At 43.6% G+C, this 25,594-nt stretch overlaps 1 long non-coding RNA gene across 1 annotated transcript; it reads left to right on the forward strand.

Annotated features, from left to right (window-relative positions):
* Positions 1–6,235: 6,235 nt before the first annotated feature.
* LOC122462423 lies at positions 6,236–23,402 on the forward strand. Its single transcript, XR_006284960.1, has 3 exons — positions 6,236–6,246; positions 17,730–17,734; positions 23,266–23,402. It is a non-coding gene; the product is annotated as an uncharacterized LOC122462423 (long non-coding RNA).
* The last annotated feature ends 2,192 nt before the right edge of the window (positions 23,403–25,594 follow it).

Below are 25,594 nucleotides of genomic sequence, written 5' to 3' on the forward strand. Positions count from 1 at the left end.
GATTCTGGAATATTCAAATTTGAAGCTGCCATTCAGCCCCTTGTAGAGATGGGCCCAACTTCAGACATTGGATACAAATTTAGATACAAAGTTCCTAACAGTTCAGATCCAAGGTTATGATTCACAAGCCATCTGAACTGCAGTGACTGAGCGCAGCAGTTAGCCCAATGTGTTTGTTAACATAGGTTATAGAAAACAATGGTGAGATGTCGCCTGCTCTACATTGTTTGAGTGTATAAAGAATTTTGGGGTGTGAGTTGCACGACAGACATGTATTGTACTTGTTTTGTGTTCTCCTTCTATGCTCCTTTGCTAGCAGACATTGAACAACATCCTTCTTTCTTTGTTTTGCTTGGGACTATAAAAAGATTATATTAGTTCTTGCAAAATCTGGCACTCAGGGGCCAACATTTAGACACTTTAGAGACCCAGGGCCTGATTTTCAGTGGTGAGAGTCTAAAATCTGGCACCTAAAATGGAGCAAACCAAAATTAGAGTTCTATTTTAAAATTGTTCTTAAATTCTCTGTGCCTCGGTTTTTCCACCACAACGTAAGGATAATGACCTACTTAACAGGACTGTTGTTGGGCTTCATAAAGTGAAGCTATAAAGTGCTTTAATATACCTGGATTGAAAGTGATTATACTGGTTTAGGTCACAACAACCAAAACTGATCCCAAAATATTAATGGATTATTATGCCAACTAGTGTCTGCTGCATTCACAATTAGAGCAAAATTCAGCACATGATCCTCTGAGCTACATATGGCATAGAGGAGCAACCACGCAGCAACCAAGTGCAAGACTCTAGAGCCATTCTGCCGGTTCTTAGGAGTGCATGAGCACAGTACACTCAGCAGGCATGGGGATTTGGCCAGGCACAAAAGTTGGCAGATACCCTCCACTCCTGGCATTAAATGCCGTTGGGCTATTAATCATTCCACTGCCCAAATGCTCCATGATGCACTAGGATCATATCTTTTCCTGTTCCTGTCATCTTAGTGCATGCGCAACGTGCCTCAGGTGGCATGTGACCAGGATACATCATCATCAGTGTGGTCTGCTGGTTGGATCGTCAGCTTCCCTGGCTTGGGTCAGGTACTGACTGGGAGTGTGATGTGAATGCTGATCCATGTCCCCATCCTGTTCCTTTGTAGAGGCACTAATAGAAAGAGTTTCCTGTACTCTTTCCTCCACATATACCCCCATACACATACATAGAGTTCGCAAATGCAATACAAGGCAGAATTTGCTCTGAGGGCTCAATCCTGCAAGGTGTTGAGCCATGCCAAGAACTGCTGCGCACCAATGGGTCAATAGGAAATAAGGGTGCTCAGGACCTCTCAGAAGTATTTGACACCTCACAGGATCAGGCCTGTAGGGTATGACGCATCCATGCAAAACAGTTCTGCAGACAAGCATACTCAGAACATCCTTTACACATGAAAATTTAGTTGGAGAAACTATAAATGGAAACATTGTGTCCATTAAAAACAAGTCTATATACTTAGGATCAAATAATACTTGACATTGAATTTTTAAGTGAGACTATAAAGTATGCAGCTGGTGACACTGTCCAGGATGTGAACTTACCAGCCATTAAAAATATTCTAAGAGAATGAAATGAAATATCATTGGTTAACAAGTCACAATAGTACTTGTAAGGAATGAATAGGCACTGTATAAAGATTAAATATATATTAATGGCAATTCCTTACTTAGAAAAACTAGTTTTAGGCTGACCTACCTGGGTGCTAAATACAAAGGTACAGTGAAGGCAAAAACACATTGCAAAAAATGACATTTGCTGCTATTCATCATCATATTTTCTATTTTCTGTATGATACCAACTTGGGTCGGGTGTGAAACGTACCTTTGCAAACATTGTAAATGACATGAATGTAAACTAAGGGCCAAGTCCTCAGCAGGTGTACATCAATATAACTACAGTGAAGCTGATTTACACCAGCTCAGGATCTAGCCCTAAGGCTTAGAAATCCAAAATGTTTAGCTATCAGTGTAATCTAAATTCGTTTTGTATCATAATATTAATCAAAGCACATTTTGAGTGATAATCTGCTTTGTATTAATGTGACTTCCCTTATTTTTGAGGGATTTTTGTTTGTAATAATGCCATCTGCAGCTGAAATCGCAAGTGACTTTACAGCTTTCAAATTTTCTCTCAAATGAACTCAAGCAAATCTGTGTAATGTTCCTAACACAATATACATTATATGCTTCTTTGGAGAACTGTAATTACAGAGTCTCTATGACAACACTGGACAAACCGCAATTGTATAACATTATATTGCTGCCATGCACAATGCAGCCAGCACATCAGGTCACATAGATCATGAACCTTTGCAATGGGGAGATGCTGATTTTGAAATTAGTGGAGGGAAATATTCTGAGATCTATTATTTTCACAAATATAACAGAATCTGGAGAAAACCATCATCTTTAATTAGTAATAAAAATTCCATCTCTATTGCAGGTTTGGAAATAGCAAGTTGACTGTTGAAAATCTACAAAAAGAAAAAGGAGTACTTGTGGCACCTTAGAGATTAACCAATTTATTTGAGCATAAGCTTTCATGAGCTGCAGCTCACTTCATCGGATGCAGTGAGCTGTAGCTCATGAAAGCTTATGCTCAAATAAATTGGTTAGTCTCTAAAGTGCCACAAGTACTCCTTTTCTTTTTGCGAATACAGACTAACACGGCTGTTACTCTGAAAATCTACAGTTGGCATTGTCTGTGTTGCTGAAAGCTAACTCTGAAGTTATGTTCTATTGAAAAATTGTATGAACTGAAAACCCATCTATTGGTTGTTGTTACACAGGCTGTACATTATACTGAATACTGTTGGAGGGACATATTTCAAAGCTATGTTTTACTTGATGAGCTATTGGAATTACATTTTCTCCTAAAGAACTGCCAGCAGTGAATTTCTCCCTCTACATATGCTTTCCAAGGAAACCACACCAAAATCAAATAGCAAACTTATACAAAGAAACCATACCAAATTCAATAAAATAAATGGCTTTGAAAGTCAGTGGTCAAAATAGTTGTTCCCAAGCAGCAGTGGAAATGATATCTGCTATCTGCCCAGTAAGCCCTGGAAACATGGAACCATTTGAGATGGCTTTGACCTCTTGTGGTCATTAACTGTCCCATTGAATTGTAATAGGGCTAGTTCACCTTGACAGAGGTATGAGAAATCTAGCTTTGCCCCTAGATTTCATCTTTGCTTGACTCCCTGCCTAAAACCAAACCATTATTTTACCCTTTTCTGTATTTCTTGCTCTTTCTTACTGCCTAATAAGGACAATTTGTCCTTGTCCTCATATCATCCATTTTACCTATTTCTATCAGAGAGAGATTTGAATTCCAAAATTTGGATGTAGATCTGAAGAAGGATCTGAGGTGAAATCCTAGTCCCACTGAAGTCAATGGAAGCTTTGTTTTCAGTCAAACCCAGATTATATTCTGGAATTCTTCCTAAAGTCAAGGGTGTTTGGATGCAGGATTTTGGTTTGGCTCATTATAAAAACAGAGCTCAGCTATGACGTTTGGATCTGGATCCGAAGCTTACCAAAATTTGGGAGTGTTCAGATCCGGTGTTTTGATTCAGGCCCAGAAATAATTTGTGGACAATAGTTATCTCTTTTCAGCTTTATTTTCAGCAGACTGAACATTCCCAGTTCTCTAAACCTTTCCTCACATGACTTATCTCCCAAGTCTCTTATCATACCTTATGCTCTCTTCTAAACTCCGAAGTTTTTCTAACTCTTCCATAAATTATAGTTTAAAGAACTAAGAGCATTATTCCAAGTGAGGCCTAACCATTACTGAGAAGAGTAGAATAATGAGCTTGTTTGTTTTACAAGTTTGCTTATATTAGCACAACACAATATAGTACCTGTGGATTTTGCAATGCCACACTTTCTATTAAATTTATCACACACTCATACTCAAATCCTTCCATGCAGCCACGATTACCCTGATCTCTACCTGTGCCCTTGATTATTCCTTCTTTTGTACATTTTACCTTGACTTTACATTTGTCTTTAACATTACTACTTACCAACACAATGTACTTTTTTTAGTACAATAATGTGTGTTTTTATCAAGTTTCATAGGCAAATTTCAAAATTGGTTGATTTGTCATAATCTTTCAGCACCTAGAACAGTAGTCCACAAACTGTGGGGCACGCCCCTCTAGGGTGTGCAGAGGAACTTTGGGGGGGCCAACCTCCACAGGGGGCAGGGAAGGAGCACCGCTCCGGCCCCGACCACGATTCCAGGCTCTGGCCCCGGTCACGGCCCCAGCTGCAGTTCCAACTTCAGCTTGGGCCCCTGGCTCCAACCCTAGCCCCAGCCCTGGTCCCCAGCTGCAGCTCCGGCCCCAACCCTGGCCCTGGCTCCCAACTGGTAGGAAAACGGACAGATTCCATTCGGGTAAGAGGAGGGCGTGACATAAAAAGTTTGACTGATATACAAGGTTACCAGTGGGCCCCAGTTTCTGAGTTTTATAAAATGTCCTTCTAGAGAACTTGGCAATCTGTAATCATTTGTGAGTTTGGTGTCTTGCGGATGTCACTCATGAGATCTGTTAAAAAGGATCTTTGACCATGACAGCCTTTGAATCATCTGCAAAATGTTAAAGCTATCCAGTATAAACACAAACAGTCACACAACAGCCACAGAGATTGGCTTTCAGTCGTTTCTACATAAGAATGGTCATACTGGGTCAGACCAAAGGTCCATCTAGCCCAGTATCCTGTCTTCCGACAGTAGCCAATGCCAGGTGCCCCAGAGGGAATGAACAGAACAGGTAATCATCAAGTGATCCATCCCCTGTCGCCCATTCCCAGCTTCTGGCAAACAGAGGCTATGGACACCATCCCTGCCCATCCTAGCTAATAGCCATTGATGGACCTATCCTCCATGAATTTATCTAGTTCTTTTTTAAACACTATTATAGTCTTGGACTTCACAACATCCTCTGGCAAGGAGTTCCACAGGTTGATTGTGTGGTGTGTGAAAAAAATACTTCCTTTTGTTTGTTTTAAACCTACTGCCTACTAATTTCATTTGGTGGACCCTAGTTCTTGTGTTGAGAGGGAGTAGATAACACTTCCTTATTTACTTTCCTCCATACCAGTCATGATTTTATAGACCTCTATCATATCCCCCCTTAGTCATTTCTTTTTCAAGCTGAAAAGGCCCAGTCTTTTAAATCTCCTCTCATATGGCAGCTGTTCCATACCCCTAATAATTTTTGTTGCCTTTTTCTGAACCTTTTCCAAGTCCAATATATCTTTTTTCAGATGGGGCAACCATATCTGCATGCAGTATTCAAGATGTGGGCGTACTGTGGATTTATATAGAGGCAATATGATATTTTCTGTCTTGTTATCTATCCCTTTCTTAATGATTCCCAACATTCTATTCGCTTTTTTGACTGCCGCTGCACATTGAGTGGATGTTTTCAGAGAACTATCCACAGTGACTCCAAATCTCTTTCCTGAGTGGTAACAGCTAATTTAGACTCCATCATTTTATACGTATATTTGGGATTATGTTTTCCAATGTGCATTAATCAACATGGAATTTCATCTGCCATTTTGTTGCCTAATCACCCAGTTTTGAGAGATCCTTTTGTAGCTCTTTGCAGTCTACCTGCCTATCCTGAGTAGTTTTGTATCATCTGCAATTTTTTCCACCTCACTGTTTACCCCTTTTTCCAGTCATTTATGAATATGTTAAATAGGACTGGGCCCAGTACAGACTTCTGGGGGACACCACTATTTACCTCTCTCCATTCTGGAAATGGACCATTTTTTCCTACACTTTGGCTAAAAGATAGGAAACAGTTGCCAATCCATGAGAGAACCTTCCCTCTTATCCCATGACTGCTTACTTTGCTTAAGAGCCTTTGGTGAGGGACCTTGTCAAAGGCTTTCTGAAAATCTAAATACACTATATCCACTGGATCCCTCTTGTCCACATGTTTGTTGAACCCCCCAAAGAACTCTAGTAGATTGGTGAGGCATGATTTCCCTTTACAAAAAACACTGACTGTTCCCCAACAAACTAGTGTTTCTCTCTGTGCCTGACAATTTTATTCTTTACTAGAGTTTCAAAAAGTTTGCCCAGTACTGAAGTCAGGCTTACCAGCCTGTAATTGCCGCGGTCTCCTCTGGAGCCCCTTTTAAAAATTGGCATCACGTTAGCTATCCTCCAGTCATTTGGTACAGAAGCTGATTTAAATGATAAGGTTACAGACGACCGTTAGTAATGCTGCAATTTCACACTTGCGTTCCTTCAGAACTCTTGGGTGAATACCATCTGGTCCTGGTGACTTATTACTTATTATCAATTTGTTCCAAAACCTCCTCTAATGAAACCTTAATTTTGGACAGTTCCTCAGATTTGTCACCTAAAAAGAATGGCTCAGGTTTGGGAATCTCCCTCACATCCTCAACCGTGAAGACTGATGCAACGAATTCATTTAGTTTCTCCGCAATGGCCTTATCGTCCTTGAGTGCTCCTTTATCATCTCAGTTGTCCAGTGGCCCCACTGGTTGTTTAGCAGGCTGCCTCGTTCTGATGTACTTAAAAATTTGTTTTGCTATAACAAAAGTTGCCAGGATGACACAAAAAACGTCTTACAGCAAGAAATTTTCTATTTTATTATATCCAGCAGAGATTGCTCTGAATTACATGGCCTACAATTCATCTTAGTAAACTTCAGATAATGGCAAACTGTTTCAGCTCTTTAACTCTATATGTGACAATAATTAGAACAGAACTAGGGGTTTTGATTTGATTTCAGTTTTACTGAATGTACTTTTTATTTCTGGATACCTATGGGTAAGGCTAAGATTGTGTCACAGAGGTCATAGAATCCATGACCTCCAGCAACCTCCATGACATTGGGGGCCCCGCAGCAGCCCAGCCTCTGCGGGCAGCAGGGGACTTTCTCACAGCTGTGGGTGGTGGGACCCCCTGCAACTGACCAGCTGCCATCACTGGTGATGACCCCTGAGCAGCCCAGCCATTGCTGCTGTCAGGGGTCCCCCCTGCAGCAGCTCAGCCGCCGCAAGCAGCCGGGGCCCCACCGCAGCTCCCATTCATCAGCAGTGGCGGCAGAGGGACCCCAGAGCTGCTGAGCGGCCGTGGGTGGGGGGCCCCCTGCAGCTCCCAGATGCTGGAACTGCTCAGTGGCTGGGGGTCCCCTTAATTCTCCAGCTGCCATGGGCAGCAGAGGAGACACCCTGCAGCTCCCAGCCCTGCAGGGCAGTGGGGGGACCCCTCCCAGCCATTGGGCAATGGGGTCCCTGCTGAACCCGCCTCTCCCCATTTTGTCAGGGATGTTTTCAGTAAAAGTCAGGGACAGGTCACTGCTTCCGTGATTTTTTTGTTTTTTGCCCGTGAGCAGTCCCTGACTTTTACTAAAAATATCCATGACAAAATCATAGCCTTACCTATGGGGCCTTTTCAGTTCTTGCAAAAGTCAACGGATTTCACTTGAAATTATCATTCTGAACCTAGTCACTTCTGATGCTGGCCACCAGAAAACGTGAGAGCTAGAATGCATAGATGTCAGCAATTTGTGTTTTCCAACCTACAATGGTAATGACATTTGTCTCAAAACAATGATGCAGCCTTCAGTCACTTATCTTTTAGCTATTCAGTATTTTGGGAGCATATGCGCATACCTAGGGCACCATCTTCCTGTACATTCTTCTGCTATGTGTGACCTTGAAGCACAGTATGCAGTGTGAATCGCTGAACACAGCAGGAATAGGAGGTCAGTGATAATTAGAAATCCTGTTCAAAGTCCTTACATAAATTCAAAGACGAGCAGGCAGAAGAGCGTAAACAGTGTTACTGCATGTTACTCAGTTTACCTGTAAATTAAAATCCATGTGAGGGGAGAAGGGATTTGGATAATGATCTGCCACCTCTCAGGTGAGTGCTGTAGCCTCTGGGCTATGAGAGATTCTGATGTGGGCCTCCTTCAGTCTCTCCTGGTGAAGCTGTTCCATTGTGAATAAATATTTTTTAAATAGTCGTTGGAGCAGGGGCACTGGATCCGGAGTGAGTGCTCCAACCTCCCGCTATAGAATCATTGTCTCTCGCTCGCTCTCAAAGTGTCATTTGGTCGAGAGAGAGAGCGAGCGCTCGCACACAAGCATGAGAATGACTCAGTAGCTGGTAGTTAAGGCACTTACCTTAAGAGAAGGATTCAGTCCCTCTGCTCCAATGACTCCAATTATTTACCCAGTAAAACAACTTCAATAGGAGAGACTGGGGGAGCCTCACATCAGACTATCCCATAGCCCAGTGATTAGAACACTCACATGTGCATCCATGTCTCTGTTCCTCAGTTTCCCCATCTGTAAAAAGGTGACTATGATGCTGACCTCTTTTGTAAAAGCCCATTGAGATCTATGGATAAAAAGTACCATATAAGAGCTGGATACTAATATTATTAAATTATATTGCAGGGACTTCAGTAGACTGGCAGTTATGTAAAAAGAAATGGAGGACTTGTGGCACCTTAGAGACTAACAAATTTATTTGAGCATAAGCTGTCATGAGCTACAGCTCACTTCATCGGATGCACTCAGTGGAAAATACAGTGGGGAGATTGACTGATATGGCAATGCCATACCATTCAGTATAGTCTGTGCAGTGTTCCTTATAAGCTGTATTGATTTTGAAGTTAATTTAAAGTGTATTGTACACTGCCTATAAATGTCAGTGTGCCACCAATTTTTGTACTGAAGTTAGGGGGAAGCTGTAAATTTTAGAGCTGGAGAGAGGACAACTATATCTTTTAGCACCCAGGAACACCTGGGAAGGAGTTTTGCATTTTAGCACCCAAGCAGTTAAGGCTTTTGGATTGGAGAAAGGGTGAATTCATGTGGATAATCTGCGGAGCATGAGGTCCCAGGGTGATGCTGTGGCGAAAAGAGCTAATGGGATCCTTGGATATGTAAACAGGGGAATTTCAAATAGGAGTAGGGAAATTGCATTATCTCTGTATGTGGCGCTGGTGCAACCATTACTGGAATACTGTGTCCAGATCTGGTGTCCGCAGTTCAAGAAGGATGTTGATAAATTGGAGAGGGTTCAGAGAAGAACCACAGTAATGATTAAAGGATTGGTGAAAACTACAAATCAATCTGTTTATCTTAAGAGAAGGTTAAGGGGTGATTTGATCAGTCTATACATACTTACATGAGTAATAGACATTTGATAATAGAGGGCACTTCAGTTTAGCAGACAAAGGTATAACAAGATCCCTGGCTGGAAGCTGAAGCTTGATAAATTCAGACTAGAAATAAGATACCGTCTGATGGGGGTATAAACTGGGACAGATTAAGGAGCTGTACTGGGCCCAGGTGCCTCCACCCTGCCACACCTGCAGAGCCTGCTCCAGCTGAAGGAGGAACTTAAAAAGAGAGACACAGACAGCTCAGTAGGGGACAGACAGGAGAGATCTATCTTAGGAGCACCTGAGTATGGACACAGTAACAGTCCAGGCTGCAGGGCAGCAATCTGCAAGTGGCAGCTAACCCAGGTCCTACAGAAGGGACTAGCCTTTGGGTGGATCATTTGTGAAGCTTTTGACCATGCTTTGGACTGAGGAAGTAAGTGGTAGGAAGTGGCCCAGGGAAGCATTCCTGAAGCACTCTGGGGTGTTTGTTAGCATGGCCTCTTGTAGGGCCCTGGGTTGGAGCCCAGTGGAGATGGAGGGCCTGGGCTCCCCCTACCAACCACCCTTTGTGAAGAGGGCACAGTGCTCATCTCCTCTCCCTTGGAAATCTGGGGAGGATAGAGACAATGTAAGCCCGGAGTCAAGGACACACCACCCACTGGGGCAAGGAGGTGGCCTATTGGCCCTTTCTTTTGTGCGGCCATTGAACTACATATATTTTGGTGGACTCTGTTTGCCCATAAGGGGGTGAACACAACTGGTGACCTGAGTGGAATCGCTACCTACCAGAAGGGGGATCACCACAGCAGCGGTGTGGTTGCTGGCAAGGAATGCCATACAGGGGGGATAGCTGGGACCCCATGACCTAACCACTAGGCAGCACCAGCCCCATCACATGCCCGTTTTTAACAGGGAGGGTAATTAGTCATAGGAACAATTTACCGAGGGTTGTGGTGGATTCTCCATCCCTGGAAACTTTTAAATGAAGATGGTATGTTTTTCCTAAGAAACATGCTCTAGTTCAAACAGGAATTAATTCAGAGATGTCCTATGGCTTGTGTTTTACAGGTCAGACTAGATGACCACAATAGTTCCTTTTGGCCTTATATTCTATAAATATCCTGTTACCCATCCCACCCTTTGTGTCACCTTGTTCACTTTGAATTCCCCACATCAGTAATGTCCTTAATAAAGAGGCATAGAATTTCTCCAATATGTGCAACCTAAGAGGCTAAAAACAGTACTCTTGTTTTATCTGATATTTAATTTGTGCTTTCCTAGCTATAATGAGGTGTGCAGTGTGACTGCACAAAGCGCTTGCTCTTTTAGAAGAGGAAAACCCAAGCCTGACAAAGTGAGTAAACAATGCCACTGCATGTCACCCAGTCTATCAGCAGATCCACATTGACCCTAGAATTATTTTTCTCTATAAATGTTGAGCCTCTTCAAAGGGAAACTCCATCTTTAGCACATAGATTTTTTGAGATGATAACCAGTCAGCAATATTTTAAGGATTGTGGTCAGCACAGCTGTAAAGGGCCTTAACCTTGAACTGACTAGGTGTGTGGTTCAGCCAAGAGCAATGGCAATCATATTTGTTCTGAGTGCTTATTGCTTGCAAGATTTCAAAAAATGAAAGGCTAGAAGAAAAATCATGTTTATAGATTTTCAAGTATTAAGAAGCTCAAGCTACCCACACCAGAAACACAAAATCCCTGGAAAATTCTGTGATTTGTGACCCTCTGCATTTGGTTTGACAAAAATCCTGAGAGCTACACTGATGAAAGATTAGATTCTGTGAATGTGATATATTCCTAGTTCATTCTGTTAGGAAGCTAAAAATACACACAAAATCCTGTGGATTTATATTACCTTGTCAAAATGTTACCTGTAATACACCAAACATAGTCAGACATGCTAGGTTTTCTTTTTTGCAGTGGCTAATGAGACTCATTTTACCAGGTCAAATCAGGTTTATATCTTCAGTTCTTTTGAAGGCAGGATGGTGCAGTGGGTAATGAGCTAGATTGGACCCTGTGAGAACTGGGTTGTCTCTCCCAGTTCTGTCGCTGACCTTGGGCAAGTCATTTCACTTTTTTGTGCCGGTTTCCCACCCCACCTTTGTCAGTCCAGTCTATTCAGACTATAAACTTAACAGGGCAGGAATAGTCTTTTACTATATGGCTATACCATACCAAGCACAATAGGGCTTTGATCTCAGTTGGGGCTGCGGCATGCTACTGTAATATTGATAATAAACTAAGATGCCCTATTAAAATACATCTTTATGGACTCAATCCTGCAAAGTGCTGAGCACCATGGAAGATGAGGATCTAATCACATGTTTGCTGATATATTCATGAGCAAGAAAATGAGTCACATGGCTTGACTTTTTTTCCATAATACATTATAGAAACCTGAACCTGACTCCATAGGTCCCTTAATCAAAATAATATCACTAAGGAATCTTAAGTTACTTAACAATGGGATTGTTATATATATAGTTCCTATATAAAGCAATGGGGTGCTTTAAATATATATATAGTGGCAGAGCTCCAACTTTGTCCCCATGGGTCCCACGCTTCCAGGCTGTTTATGCTAGCTTCAGAGGCTCACTGCAACCCTCCACGTAGCCCTTCTCTCTACTGAGCCCTTTTCATCATAAACCAGCAATGGAGGCTGGTGAGAGAATTCCCAGTCTCTGTTGCTCCTACAGCCTCATGCCAAAACAGTTTAGCCTCCTGTCCTGACAGGGGCCTGTTTTTCCCCTCCCAGGACGTGTTTCTGTAGTGGTGCGTTGGGGGGAACCTAGACCCACCCTCTACTCCAGGTTCCAGCCCAGGGACCCTAATGTCAGCAGCTGTTGACAGCCAACCTTTTACCGACAGAGTTGCTACATTTCCCTGGGCCACTTCCCCACAGCTCTCCTGCTTCTCCCTTACCAATGACTTGAGGGTGTCTTCATTAACCAGCCACACTTCCTCTCCTCTGACTCCTCTCTACCTGACTGGAGTGAGCCCTTTTATACTAGCAGAGGGGCCTTAATTAGAGTCAGATGGTCACATTAGCTTAATGGCCTCACCTGACTCTTTGCGGGTTAATTGGAGTCAGGTGTTCTCATTAGCCTGGAGCAGCCCCTGCTCTGATCAGTCAGGGAACAGAAAACTGTTCATCCAGTGGCCAGCAGATCGGCCTTCTGCTACTCTGCTGAACACCCCAGGCCCTCTGGACCTTTTCATCGGGCCCCTGCCCCGTGGACCCGACCGACCCCCCCGCCCCTTCACCGTGAGCCGGCTACACGAGCTGCAGCCGGTCTGGTTCCAGACCGCGCCAAAACAACATCTCTACATGCTCGTTCTCCACACCCTTCATGTCCTCACCCTCGCGTTCCGCCCTGATACAAAGTGGCGGGACCTCCTGCCACCTCTAGAGGGTGAGGAGCCCCGGTGGGCCAGCCTCTATTCCACCTTAGTCCCGAGGCCCGCCGGGGATATCAGTTGGTGGCTCCTTCACGGGGCCGTGAGCACGGGCGTGTACTTGGCGCGGTTCACCTCAATCCCGGATACCTGCCCCTTTTGCGGCGTGAGGGAAACCCTGGCGCACGTCTATCTGGAGTGTGCCAGGTTGCAGCCCCTATTCCGGCTCCTCACGAATATTTTGTTAAGGTTTTGGTTGCACTTTTCTCCTCACCTCCTTATCTATGCACTCCCTGTCCGTGGCCCCACTAAGTCGCGAGACCTCCTAGTCAACCTCCTCCTGGCCCTGGCGAAAGTGGCCATCTATAAAACCAGGGTGAGGAGGTTGGCTGATGGAGTCTCCTGCGACTGCGGGGCCTATTTCTGATCCTCTGTCTGTTCACGCCTCCGGGCAGAGTTCCTCTGGGCGGCGTCCACTGACTTCCTTGACGCCTTTGAGGAGCGGTGGGCGCTGTCCGGGGTTCTCTGCTCGGTGTCCCCATCCGGTTCCCTTTGTTTGACCCTTTGACCGCACTCCCGTTCCTGTTGTTCATTAGTTGTCCCCCGTAATTATTTGGTTTCCCAGGTCCTGTGGATCCCCCCCTTAGGCTGGGCGGGGATCCTTTAGCAGTGGGCAGGCTTCGCCCACCCACTTCCTGGATCCCAATAAGGGGGGGGCTACTCTGCTGAACCCAACTGGCCTGGTTCTATCACAATATATATATATATAGTTGCGAGAGTCAAAAATAATAATGCAACTAATGTTTTCTACTAATGTGTGTTTCTGAACGTTCCTGAGACTCTTATGAATTGAATAGACAGGCGGTATAATAAATATGACACCATTTACATGTATAATACAAAACATTAGCCAAGCCTCTGCAGTCATCAGAGCAGAAAAAAAATTCTCATAAAGCTATAAGAAATCTGATAAGCTAAATAATTCTCAGTTATTGGTGCAGTACTGGTGCCGCACATCAACAAATAGCAGAGTTAGGAAACTGGTATTAAGGCTACTGGGGCATGAAAAGATTAGTCAGATGAGACTGTTGAGGAAAGCTAGTATTTAAAACATAACTTCAGGAGACAAGGGAAGGACACAGTTTAATAACGTGACTTGGTGACGTATGAGTGTTCGCTGCATTTGTTAATACTGTGCATCAGCCCACTTTCATCAAAAGGATTATTCAGATTTGTGCCAATGCCCACTACTGTCTCAGCTCTGAAGAAAGTGTCTCCTTTGAAATGTGTCCCTTTTTGCCACTGCATTAATGGTTTCAAATATTTTGTGTCTGTAAGTTCTCCTCTCAAGATGTACTAGAAACATGTCACACCAATGCTGCCCTGCAAGAATATCATTTTATCTGCTCGTTTATCTATTAGCTTAAATGTCAGCTGAGTGAGACCCACAGTAAAGAACACAATGCAACAACCCTGAAATCACTGGAAATACAAAAGGTGTAATTAAAGGCAGTTTGGCTGTGAGATTGTAAGGGAACTAAGCCGGGGCTTGTCCCTCAGCGGGGTGGTGGGGCACCACACCGCCACACTACACTCTCGGCTGGGTTGGGGAATACCCAGTCTGTGGCCCAGACCTTCAGGCTGGGTCCCGCAAGCAGTTCGATATAAGCCCAGGCCCTGGGTCAGGGCGGGGCAGCAAGGAAACAGTCAGGTGCTCAGGCCCTTAGGCAGGGGCTGAGCAAATAGCTCAGTATAGGCCCAGGCCCTGGCTTTAGCAACCAGGGGGAGACGGCCACCCGCAAGGTGGGTGGCAGGGGGGTCACAGGCCCTCCCACTCCACTGCGTCCCAGCTCGGGGCCCTAGCAGCGGTCAAAGACCTGCTGCTGTGACAGTGGGGATCCTGGCCACAACACACTGACATTGGCTCTGGCAGTGCTGCAGCCAGACTGGGGTCAGCTGCCCCCTGGCTACTTCCGGACTCCCCCTCGTAGGGTACCAGGGTCAGCGTGGTGCCCTTGGAGGGTTCCAGCACCATGGGCTCCTCTGGGTCGCCAGCGAGGGGTAGACTTGGCCGTTCCTCTGGGTAGCTGGTGAGGGGTAGGCATGGCCGCTCCTCTGGATAGCTGACAAGGGGTAGGCTCGGCTGCTCCTCTGGGCGTCGGTCAGCGTCAGGCATCGGCCGGTCCGGCCAGTCCTTGGGTCAGCCGCGGCTTGCTGGGGTCTCCCAAGCCGGAGCCAGGCCATGGGCGTCTGACCTCTCCGGCTGCTGTTGCCCAACTGAGCTCCGGGGTTGGGCTTTTCTACTTTCTGTCCTGCTCCTTGACCTCTGGGGGGTGGGCGCAGGATCCATTGGCTCTGCCCACTTTGGTGTCTGGGGAGGTTCTTCCCTCGGCGGGGTGGTGGGGCACCACACCACCTCACTACAGAGAGAAACTGGGGTGAAGCACAATGGGACAAGAGAAGGGCCAGACAGAGATAATATACTTGGTATGAGTAAGGCTATCTTACTCCAGAAGTAGCTCCATTGAATTCAGTTAGACTGAATAGGTAGTAAGGTATCACAGTTCAGGGCAATTATACCTGTATTCTCCCTTTATGGACCGACAAGGGCAGCCCTCTCAGGCTTCCAGCTCCCCAGCCATTGCTTTTCTTGGGTGAAGATCCATGTCTCACTCCCTTCTGACTAGAGTATCTCCAGGCTGAATAGTTCCCTGCCTTCACTGTGTTACATCCAGCAAAGACAGACTTCCCATGCACACCTGTTTGCTTTCTCTTCAGAGACAGCTAACAGTGTGACTGCCCACTGTTGCAACTTCCCACACAGCTCTTTCTAAACAGTACTATTTTATGCTTAAGGTGAAAAGCATTACAGAGAAAACATATTAAAAACAATAAAGGAATAAACACACATGCTAATCAGCTTACCAGAGATCACCCCTACCCTAACATTGACTCTAGCAGGAGCAGTCCTTCCAAACCACACCCAGGGGATTTCCTTGTGGGTTCAAGTTCATCTGAACTTTAGCTCAGAACAAACACAGTCTTATGGGGCCTCAATAGGCCCAGTGCTTCCAACCCTTCCCTAAGGAGTTGGTCCTTCTGTGGACCAGGGGTCCTGTCTGTTTGCTAGATCAGGAAATAGGCTCTGGGCCAGTTTAAAACCAGCCTATCCCAAAATCCTGTCTTTGTCTGTTGGTCCCTGGAGAATCCAGTTTGATCATATATATATATATAAAGTTTATATATATATATATAAACTTCTCTAGGGGTGTGGTTTCAAACAGCTGAGGAATTACATTATCATCCTCTCCTACTAGAGAAGTTGCATACAATAACACAGGAACAATTGCATTTTTATACAATGGACCCCAAAGGTCTCAAACCTAATTCAATAAAGTGTACATTTTATCTTGATTCCATGAGGTTTGTCCAGAATATTGTCTACCACACCAAGTGTAGTATCTTACTCCAGGAGTAGTTGCACTGAAATCAATGAGACTATATATGTAATAAGAGACTATTCAATGTGAGTAAAGGTATCACAGTACCACAATCTGGTCCCAAGTCTCTGATATACAAGCACCAAAAGAAAGTAAATGGGGGATATAAGATATTTGAAGCATAGTTTAGAGTTCACACAGCTATTTCTAGCATATGATAATAAAGTTATTTCATATCCTGTACCAATGAGCTGTTCTATGATCCTCATGCTTTTATACTATGCAAAGCTATAGTAAAGCAATAGGGAAATCAATGGAGCAAAAAGTTAAATACTGCTTGTACAACTGGCTCGTGGAAAAGAAGTTGTTCTTAATTTCTAGGGCCCGTAGTCTCTTCTCCTTTAACATGAGGGCAGAGGAGCAAAACCCAATCGAAAGCAGTCAGCCAAAAAAGGAAAAGGTAGCATCAGATCTGCTGCATGCTTCAATCCCACAGAAACCCCTGCACTTCAAAGCTCCATGGGTTGGGTGGGAGTGAGATCAGGGGATAGACCCTGTCCACGATATTGTCTCCCCGCCAAAAAAAGAAATATATCGAAGGGATTTCTGTCCACAGATTGAAACACTACTTGGGAGAGATGCATCTGCAGACTGCACAGACACATGTAGCTATAGTTCCCCATAGAGCAGGGATGGCTTGGGGTATAATAGACAGGCACTGGGCCTTCATGCCATCCATATGTGTGCTTATGTTCTCAAGGTTTTCTTGTAGATATTGGGACATCCATGGGTTAAGTGAGTGTTGGACCTGCCTGCTCTATGGAAGGAACACAAATCCTCTGCTCATGTCCCTGATACAACTCTGTAGGAAAATCCATGAGTTGACGCCTGCAGTTTCCTAGCTCTGGTTTCCCCTCTTGGGCAATGAAATGGTCCTAAATTTTTAGTCACATGGTATATAGGCTGCTAAGTTACATTTTAGAGACATGCTACACAAAAATATTTTTTTCTACTCTATGTCTTGAAGTGTTTCCTCCAGAAATGAATAATTATTTAACACAAACAGAGGGAGGTTGTTGGATCGGCTGTTGAGCAAAACTGTTCTTATAAAATCAACATATGCAGAGCCTGGATTTAATGAAAATAATTTGATTGCAAAAAATGGAAACCATCCCTAATGTATGTATGTTGCTTGCCTGCAAATTACAATGCTTCCCGCAGTGGGAAAAAAGCAATAAAAAGGAGGAAAAATATTACTTGGTTGTCCTGCTCTGTTGGACTCTGATCTCTGTTTCTATTTCATTAGGCGATGGACTTTGATTTTGATTTGATTTTTTAATTCAATCACCTTAACTGGTAAAAGAGTAAGTTTTCTCTCTGATGGACATTTGAATAGGCCTGAGTGAAAGCAAAAAGCACTAGATGACATTGTTAGTGTTGATATGTATGCTGTGGAAGTTCTGAAATGTATCTTTGCAATATATTTGGAAAAAACAGGCCCACTGAAATATCCAGTGCATTGCTGGCTGTGTGTCTGGTTCAAAATTGGGAGTGTTTTTAACTGTTGAACCATAAATGGTTTTAGAGATATTTTCCTCATCCCCACATGATGTTAGAACAAAGTATTATTCCAGCCCTCAGGATCAGTAACATTTTCCTCAGCCAACAGCTGGCACAGTTTCTTAAATAGGAACTACCATACCTGGTATTATTTCAAACCAATACTCCATCTAGTTGGGAACTTGGTAGTCTGTCTCATGTTTCAGAGGAAAGTGCAAATTCCCTGTAATGCGTAATAACATATCTATAGAGGAAGTTTAATCAGTGGTAAAGAATGGTGCATTTTATATATTTTAATTAGTATAAATGTACGTGATACTGTCACTCAATAAATGCCTACTGAGCTCTTTGTCTCAGTAAAATCATGTGGCAGGTGTTCTGCAGGTTCTATATGCTTTGCTTTAAAGGAAGTATTTTCTCTTCCCCTTTTTAAATGTGTTGCCTTTCCAGCTTAGTTTTAGGTCCTCGTGGTAGATAGGGAAAAGTAGATAGGAGTACTGAGTTTATTTAATAATTCTGATTATTTAATTACAAAAAATATTCGTACCAGATATAGGCCCTCCTGACATTTAAAATACCACAACTATACCAAGAAAAAAGCCAGCCCCATCTAGACAGCCCAAGCCTATATTACAAAGCAACCCAGATAATCAAGATGACAGATCACAAAATACCTCAAAGCTTGATTCTCACTCTGTCTTCACCTTCCTCAAATGCCTGAAAAAACATAAGGGTTTACAGAATACTCTGAAGGTCAAATTGACTCTCTCTATGCCATTCATTATTTCATATACTTTTTTCGTGTCCACTCTGTTCTGTCTCCTCTCCTTATTTCTTAGCCTCTTATTCCCTCAGGAGCATGGCATGCAGTATGAATAGAGGAATAATTTTCAGGGTGAGGAAACTCTCTTGCTTTAAAATATCATCTAGGATGTTTTCAGAGTTCTCTCTGATCACTAAGGATGGACCCGGATCCAAAGCCTAGTTTCACATCTATGTGAACGGCAACACCCAAACTCTGGATCTGAGTAGTCCGTAGCATAGGGCTTCACAATTTGGGTCCAAATCAGAACTTCTCAAAGTTCTGGGGCATTCATATTTGGTCCACTTTAGAGAGAGGCTCTCTCTGCAAATGCTGATCCATGTCCAGATCCAGGCTTTTGGTCTGGGCCTTTCTTTAGTTCTAATTCTCTTCATGATTTACACTGGCTGCCAAGTGCACTAAACTCCATGCATTGAAGAACACCTGCTAATTTGTCAAGAGACTCAATGGTCCTGGCGAAGATTCCAGGTTCCATCCAATCTCCTGGCTGAGTCCCATGAGTGGGTGCAACTGAGAAAAGCATGAAGGGGCAAAAGGAGATGATAATATAATGGAAAAGGGCAGAGAGAAGGAAAATAGACGAAGAGTTCATTTTCCTCCTCAATATCTGCCCCCCCTCAGCTCTGCCTCTCTTTCTCCCATGTATGTCTTCTCTGTTCTCCACATTTCCCTGCCTTTCTGCTTTATTCAGTCCTGTAAACATTTTATATTGATGACCAGATCCTGCACACCTTGCCTTACTAAGGGTTTTGCCTCAGTAAGCTGTGCAGAATCAATTCCAAAGATATCATTCACCCTTCCTTAGCTGCTGCTGAGATACACCTCCAGAAGCTGGTATTTCCTGTCAGTGCCTGATAGCAGGCAATATGGTGCTAACTCAGCAGAGCAGGAGACCAGCAGATCAGTGACATAAGCAGCAGCAACCTTAGCAAGAAGATTTAGATTTTAAAAAAAAGAAAGAAGTATAGTGCTATTGTACAGCAGTCCCAGAGCCAGAAATTCAGTACAGTTGACAACTATGCCTTTTTTATAACGCCTCTTTAATATCCCTAGAATGTTTGGCTCCAAATAATACTGCTGCTATAAGAAGCATAAATTTCTTTTATTGCCTTTTGTAAATAGTAACGATATAGTCATGACATTAATAGCAACGTAAATAAATTTATTTTTGAAATTGTTCACAAGGGAGAAGAGAGGGAACAGAATGACAGAAACTCCGGGGCCATATCCTCAAATGGTGCAAATCAGTATAGCTCTATTGCAGCTATTCTCAAACTGTGGGTCAGGACCCCGTTTTAATGGGATCGCCAGGGCTGGCATTAGACTTGCTGGGGCCCAGGGCTGAAGCCCAGGGCTGAAGCCCAAGCCCAAGCCCCACCGCCCGAGGCTGAAGCCAAAACCCAAAGGCTTCAGCCTTGGGTGGTGGGGCTCAGCTTACAAGCCCTCCACTTGGGACTGAAGCCCTTGCGCTCTGGCCCCCTGCCCATGGCGGTGGGGCTCGGTCTTTGGCTTTGCCCCACCCAGAGCAGCGGGGCTTGGGCAGGCTCAGGCTTCGGTCCCCTCTGCTGGGGTCATGTATCAATTTTTGTTGTCAGAACAGGGGCATGGTGCAATGAAGTTTGAGAACCCCTGCTCTATTGACATCAGCTAAGGAATCTGACCCCTGTAGGTCTTGTGTGAAAAGTGACTATGCAAAAAATGATGCGTTTTTTTGTGGATAGATGTGCTCAGCAGTGTCTATTGCTGACTATGATATGCTATTGCGTCTTTCTACTCCTGTTAGCACATCATAGCCAATATAGCTATGGGAAAGAGAGTTGCATTCTATTCCTTGTGCATCACCTTCACAATTGTTTACTGAGTTCCTGTTAAAGGGCCACCCAGTTACACCTGTGCAAGCCCACTGCTGGCAATGTGACTTCACCATTTGTTCCTTCATTTTTCATGAGCTCTAAACTGAGTTCCCGTGGCTGATAGAGATCCATAATTCTGTAGAAAGAAAAGGAGTACTTGTGGCACCTTAGAGACTAACCAGTTTATTTGAGCATGAGCTTTCGTGAGCTACAGCTCACTTCATCGGATGCATAGCATATCGTGGAAACTGCAGAAGACATTATATACACACAGAGACCATGAAACAAAACTTCCTCCCACCCCACTCTCCTGCTGGTAACAGCTTATCTAAAGTGATCATCAAGTAGGGCCATTTCCAGCACAAATCCAGGTTTTCTCACCCTTCCCCCCCCCCCCCCCCCCACACACACACACAAACTCACTCTCCTGCTGGTAATAGCCCATCCCTCTTTGAAACCTCTCTTTATAATGCGCATGATAATCAAGGTGGGTCATTTCCAGCACTAATCCAGGTTTTCTCACCCCCCCCCACCCCCCTCCAAAAACCACACACACAAACTCACTCTCCTGCTGGCAATAGCTCATCTTCAGTTTCCACGATATGCTATGCATCCGATGAAGTGAGCTGTAGCTCATGAAAGCTCATGCTCAAATAAACTGGTTAGTCTCTAAGGTGCCACAAGTACTCCTTTTCTTTTTACGAATACAGACTAACACGGCTGTTACTCTGAAACCTATAATTCTGTAGGTGACTATATATGATGGAATTTCTCTATTCTTTCCCAGGGTCAAATGAATATGAAGACTGAAATGGGCTACTTTAGGGTTCAATGCTATAAACACATATGACTGAGACAGTATTTCACATTTTGTTAGCTCCAGAAACAATGTTGGTGATGTGAAAAACCTGTATATTGGGGGAGTTCACCCATTGGTACTTCCTTTAAAGTTAAAGGTATTCCTGGAGCAGGAGCTCAAAAGTAAAATATAAATCTTGGAATTACCTGTGACTATCATGCATAAAACCAGTTAAACTCTCTTAAGCCCTTATTCTATACCGTTGGAAATCAGTAGGAGTGTTGTCAGTTATTTGGCTGCCTAAATAGGAGCTGAGCTGTTTTGAAAATCTGGCCCTAGATGTGGGTCTCAAGCACTTGGAAATCTGACCCTCTGGGTGAAATCTGAAGTCAGTGTCAGAGCAAGATCATGCCTTGAATAATTGCAGTATGGATTCAATTCTTTTATTTGTTTCCATCTTCACCTTTTTGGTCTTATTAGCCTTCTTAATTCTGTGCCTCTTTCTGCTTTCCTTTTGTTCCTTCTCTTCTCTCGTGAAGGGTCTGATTCAGATCTCACGTTGGTTTCATGCTGTCTTCAATGTATTTATTCCTGATTTACACCAGTGTAAAAGAGATCTTGCCTGATCTCTTCTTGCCCTTTTTTAATCCAAAATTTCTTTCCTATGATCACTTATTTTCTTTTCTGTTTAATTAGCACAACTCCCTTCTTTCTTTTATTGCTTCTACAGTAGCTCCCTCTGCTGACCTGTCTCTCCATTTGTTTGCAATGAAATCTAAGATTTCGTATTACTAAAAGTCAAATCTGCTATGTAATTTCTATAAAAGCACTTTATCTAAATACAAAAGAGCTGGTCCTTCACAGTAACACTCGGAGGATTGAATAAGTCAAAGGATAAGGGGAAAATACTGTACACCAAATGTGTAAGGAGCTAAGTCACCTATTCTCTCTCACACACTTTTCAAAATCAAGTATATGTAAAATAGAGAGCACATGATATATATTGTATAGGTAAGATTGCACAGGACTTACTTTACTCTGGTTTAAAAAAATATAAACCTATTGCTCATTGAGTAAACCTAATTGCACCAAAAATATAGTCCTTAAACGGGTCTGTTCCTTTAGCAACTATTTGTCTGACAGGGATTCTTTTTCTTTTTCTCTCTCTCTCTTTGGTTTGGACATAGAAGGCCAGATCCTCATGTAAATCAGCATAGCTCCATTGTTTTCCCTGAAGTCTATGAGACTATTCATATGAATCAGATTATACACAGAGAATCATAGAAGATTAGGGTTGGAAGAGACCTCAGGAGGTCATCTAGTCCAATCCCCTGCTCAAAGCAGGACCAACACCAACTAAATCATCACAGCCAGGGTTTTGTCAAGCCGGGCCTTAAAAACCTCTAAAGATGGAGATTCCACCACCTCCCTAGGTAACTTATTCCAGTGCTTCACCACCCTCCTAGTGAAATAATGTTTTGTAATATCCAACCTAGACCTCTCCCATTGCAACTTGAGACAATTGCTTCTTGTTCTGTCATCTGCTACCACTGAGGACAGCCTAGCTCCATCCTCTTTGGAACCCCCCTGCAGGTAGTTGAAGGCTGCTATCAAATCCCCGCTCACTCTTCTCTTCTGCAGACTAAATAACCCCAGTTCCCTCAGCTTCTCCTCGTACATCATGTGCCCCAGCCCCCCTAATCATTTTCGTTGCCCTCCGCTGGACTCTTTCCAATTTTTCCATATCCCTTCTGTAGTGGGAGGACCAGAACTGGACACAATACTCCAGGTGTGGCCTCACCAGTGCCGAATAGAGGGGAATAATCACTTCCCTCAATCTGCGGGCAATGCCCTACTAATACAGCCCAATATGCCATTGGCCTTCTTGGCAACAAGGGCACACTGCTGACTCATATCCAGGATTACATATCCTGTAATCCCCAGGTCCTTTTCTGCAGAACTGCTGCTTAGCCAGTCGCTCCCCAGACTGTAGCGGTGCATGAGATTCTTCCTTCCTAAGTGCAGGACTCTGCACTTGTCCTTGTTGAACCTCATCAGATTTCTTTTGGCCCAATCCTCCAATTTGTCTTGGTCACTCTGGACCCTACCCCTACCTTCGAGCTTATCTACCTCTCCCCCCAGTTTAGTTGAACAAAACTGGCTCCAGGACCGACCCCTGGGGCACTCTGCTTGATACCGGCTGCCAACTAGACATCAAGCCACTGATGACTACCTGTTGAGCCTACAGTCTAGCCCACTTTCTATCCACCTTATAGTCCATCCATGCTTAAGTGTTTACAGGATAGGGGCCTGAAGTATGTTTTAATTAACATGGTGAGAAAAAAATGAACAAATGCATATTAACATGTTGTTTGAGATTGGCCCCAAAAAATCAGTGAGCGTCTTTAAGGGGTTTAATAAAAAAATGAATAACACTTTCTCCAGACAAATTACAACAATAATTTCAGATTTATTTACCAGTGTGTTAAAAGCAGAAAACTGAGACTGATGAGAACATATCTTGCAGTCATTAATTACTCATTCAAATATCCTAAACTAATTATTCTCTAGATAGATCTGATTATATTAAGTCAAGTAAAAGGTAGCATATAAAATTGGTGACTGGAAAATAATCAGTTCCTTATGATAGCGCAAAACTAACTCTCATGTTTTCCCTTGTTTTCCTACAGGGTTTGTCTAGATTATGAATAATAACCTTAAACTAACCGCAACCTTTTCCCAAGTGTAGACATAGGTTTACATCTATTACCTCGATATTTGGCTGGCTGAAGTTAATTGTAGGCTTCCCACTGGGGTCGACCTTGATTGACAAAACTGAAGTACATCCACACTAGGAAAAAATGTATGGCTATGTCAGATTATCTAGCAGGTGTTAGCAGACCCTGACCAAATCTTGTCTTCTTTTCTTTAGCTATGACGTTTCAACATCTTTTTAACATCCTGCTGAGTCGGAGTCTTCTTATTTCAGAATCTCACCTCCAGGTCTGGTAGACAACTACCAAAAATTGTTTTAAGTTAGGGGGTAATAGCTCCATGTGAGCTTTCCAAGAGTACTTTGAGGGGCTTTTGACCAGGGACTTGTGATTTCTTTGAAATAGGAATCTCACAATTTTGAATCTCCATACAGATTACCCACAAGTGTACATTAACAAGCCATTTAAAATCAAAGAGCCATTGTTCAGCACTAGATGTTCAATACTCTCCAGACTGCATGAACAATTAAGGGTAGCTTTTCATAAAGTCTGCTTTCACAGCAAGGCTTTTTTAACAATGTGTTTGTTACAGGTAAAGCCCAAAATAATGCGATTGACTGATACCGATAACAATAGAGGTGTGTGCAAATTTAAAAAGCTGGAAAATTATGCAGATTGTAATTAGGGCCTGAACACTACAAACCTTTACTCACATCAGTAACCTTACTCACGCTGGCATATTAGTTCTTTATTTCACTCTTAGAAAATGGAGGGGGAGAGAGAGAGGAGAAAATGAATCTGAGCAATGGGGTCATCTCCCAGAAAATGCAGTTGATGGCCCAATGGAGGAGCTTGGGCCTAACATCCTGAGCAATCACACTTTGGGCCCTTATGTCCAAAAGGGATGGCAGCTTTTGAAGGTGTAAACATTTCCCTGTCTTTAGAGGCAAAGTGGCAGAAAAATCTGATCTCTGGGCTAAATTGTGGATACCAATTTGTGTACCATAAGTCCTGAGAGAGGGCCAGCACGTAATTGGGCTGTCAGAAGCAGGCCAGGGCTCCAGTTGTGATTCAGAGTGACAATTGGGTCCTGGCTTCCGACTTGTTCCAGGAGGGAAGTAAGCTGTACCAGCTTCCTTCTCTAGGCCAAACTCAGCCCTGCTGGACTGTGCACAAGATACACAAGCTGGGGGAGCAGTGGGCCTGTCGTCACTGCTCTACACCCACACACAGACTGGTTATGTAGGTGACTTAGGCAGGGGAGTAAAGAGACTATGTGTGCCCTCTTTACTCTCCTGCATAGGCATGTAAGGCAGCTCATAAAATGAACCCTATATACTTAAAGCTGTCATTGAACATATGAATGCCAGATTCACCAGACTACAACAACCTCTATTCACATGATTTGAATGCTTTGACTCTGCACAGTGGGCTGGTAATAGAAAGACCTGGCCTGTTATGGCAGTGTACAAAATGACACTCTGCTAGACCACTTGATGTGGGTACGAAGGGAACAGAAGGGGAGTCCCTTACATCAGTCTAAAATAACACTTCTATACCTCTGACTCCAATACAAACGACAGCACACAAACACACAAGTTTAAGAAAGCTGTTAACCATATAGTGGTTAACCATAAAGCTTAAAGCATAAACCATAAACCTTTCTGCATATAGTGATCTTGGTGGAAATACTGTTCTCATTGTCCCGTAGCATGTAGTTTTCCACAATCAGAACAAGCCCATGCATCTATATATAC

This window comes from Chelonia mydas, chromosome 11 (genome assembly GCF_015237465.2).
Source record: "Chelonia mydas isolate rCheMyd1 chromosome 11, rCheMyd1.pri.v2, whole genome shotgun sequence".
Lineage (NCBI taxonomy): Eukaryota > Metazoa > Chordata > Testudines > Cheloniidae > Chelonia > Chelonia mydas.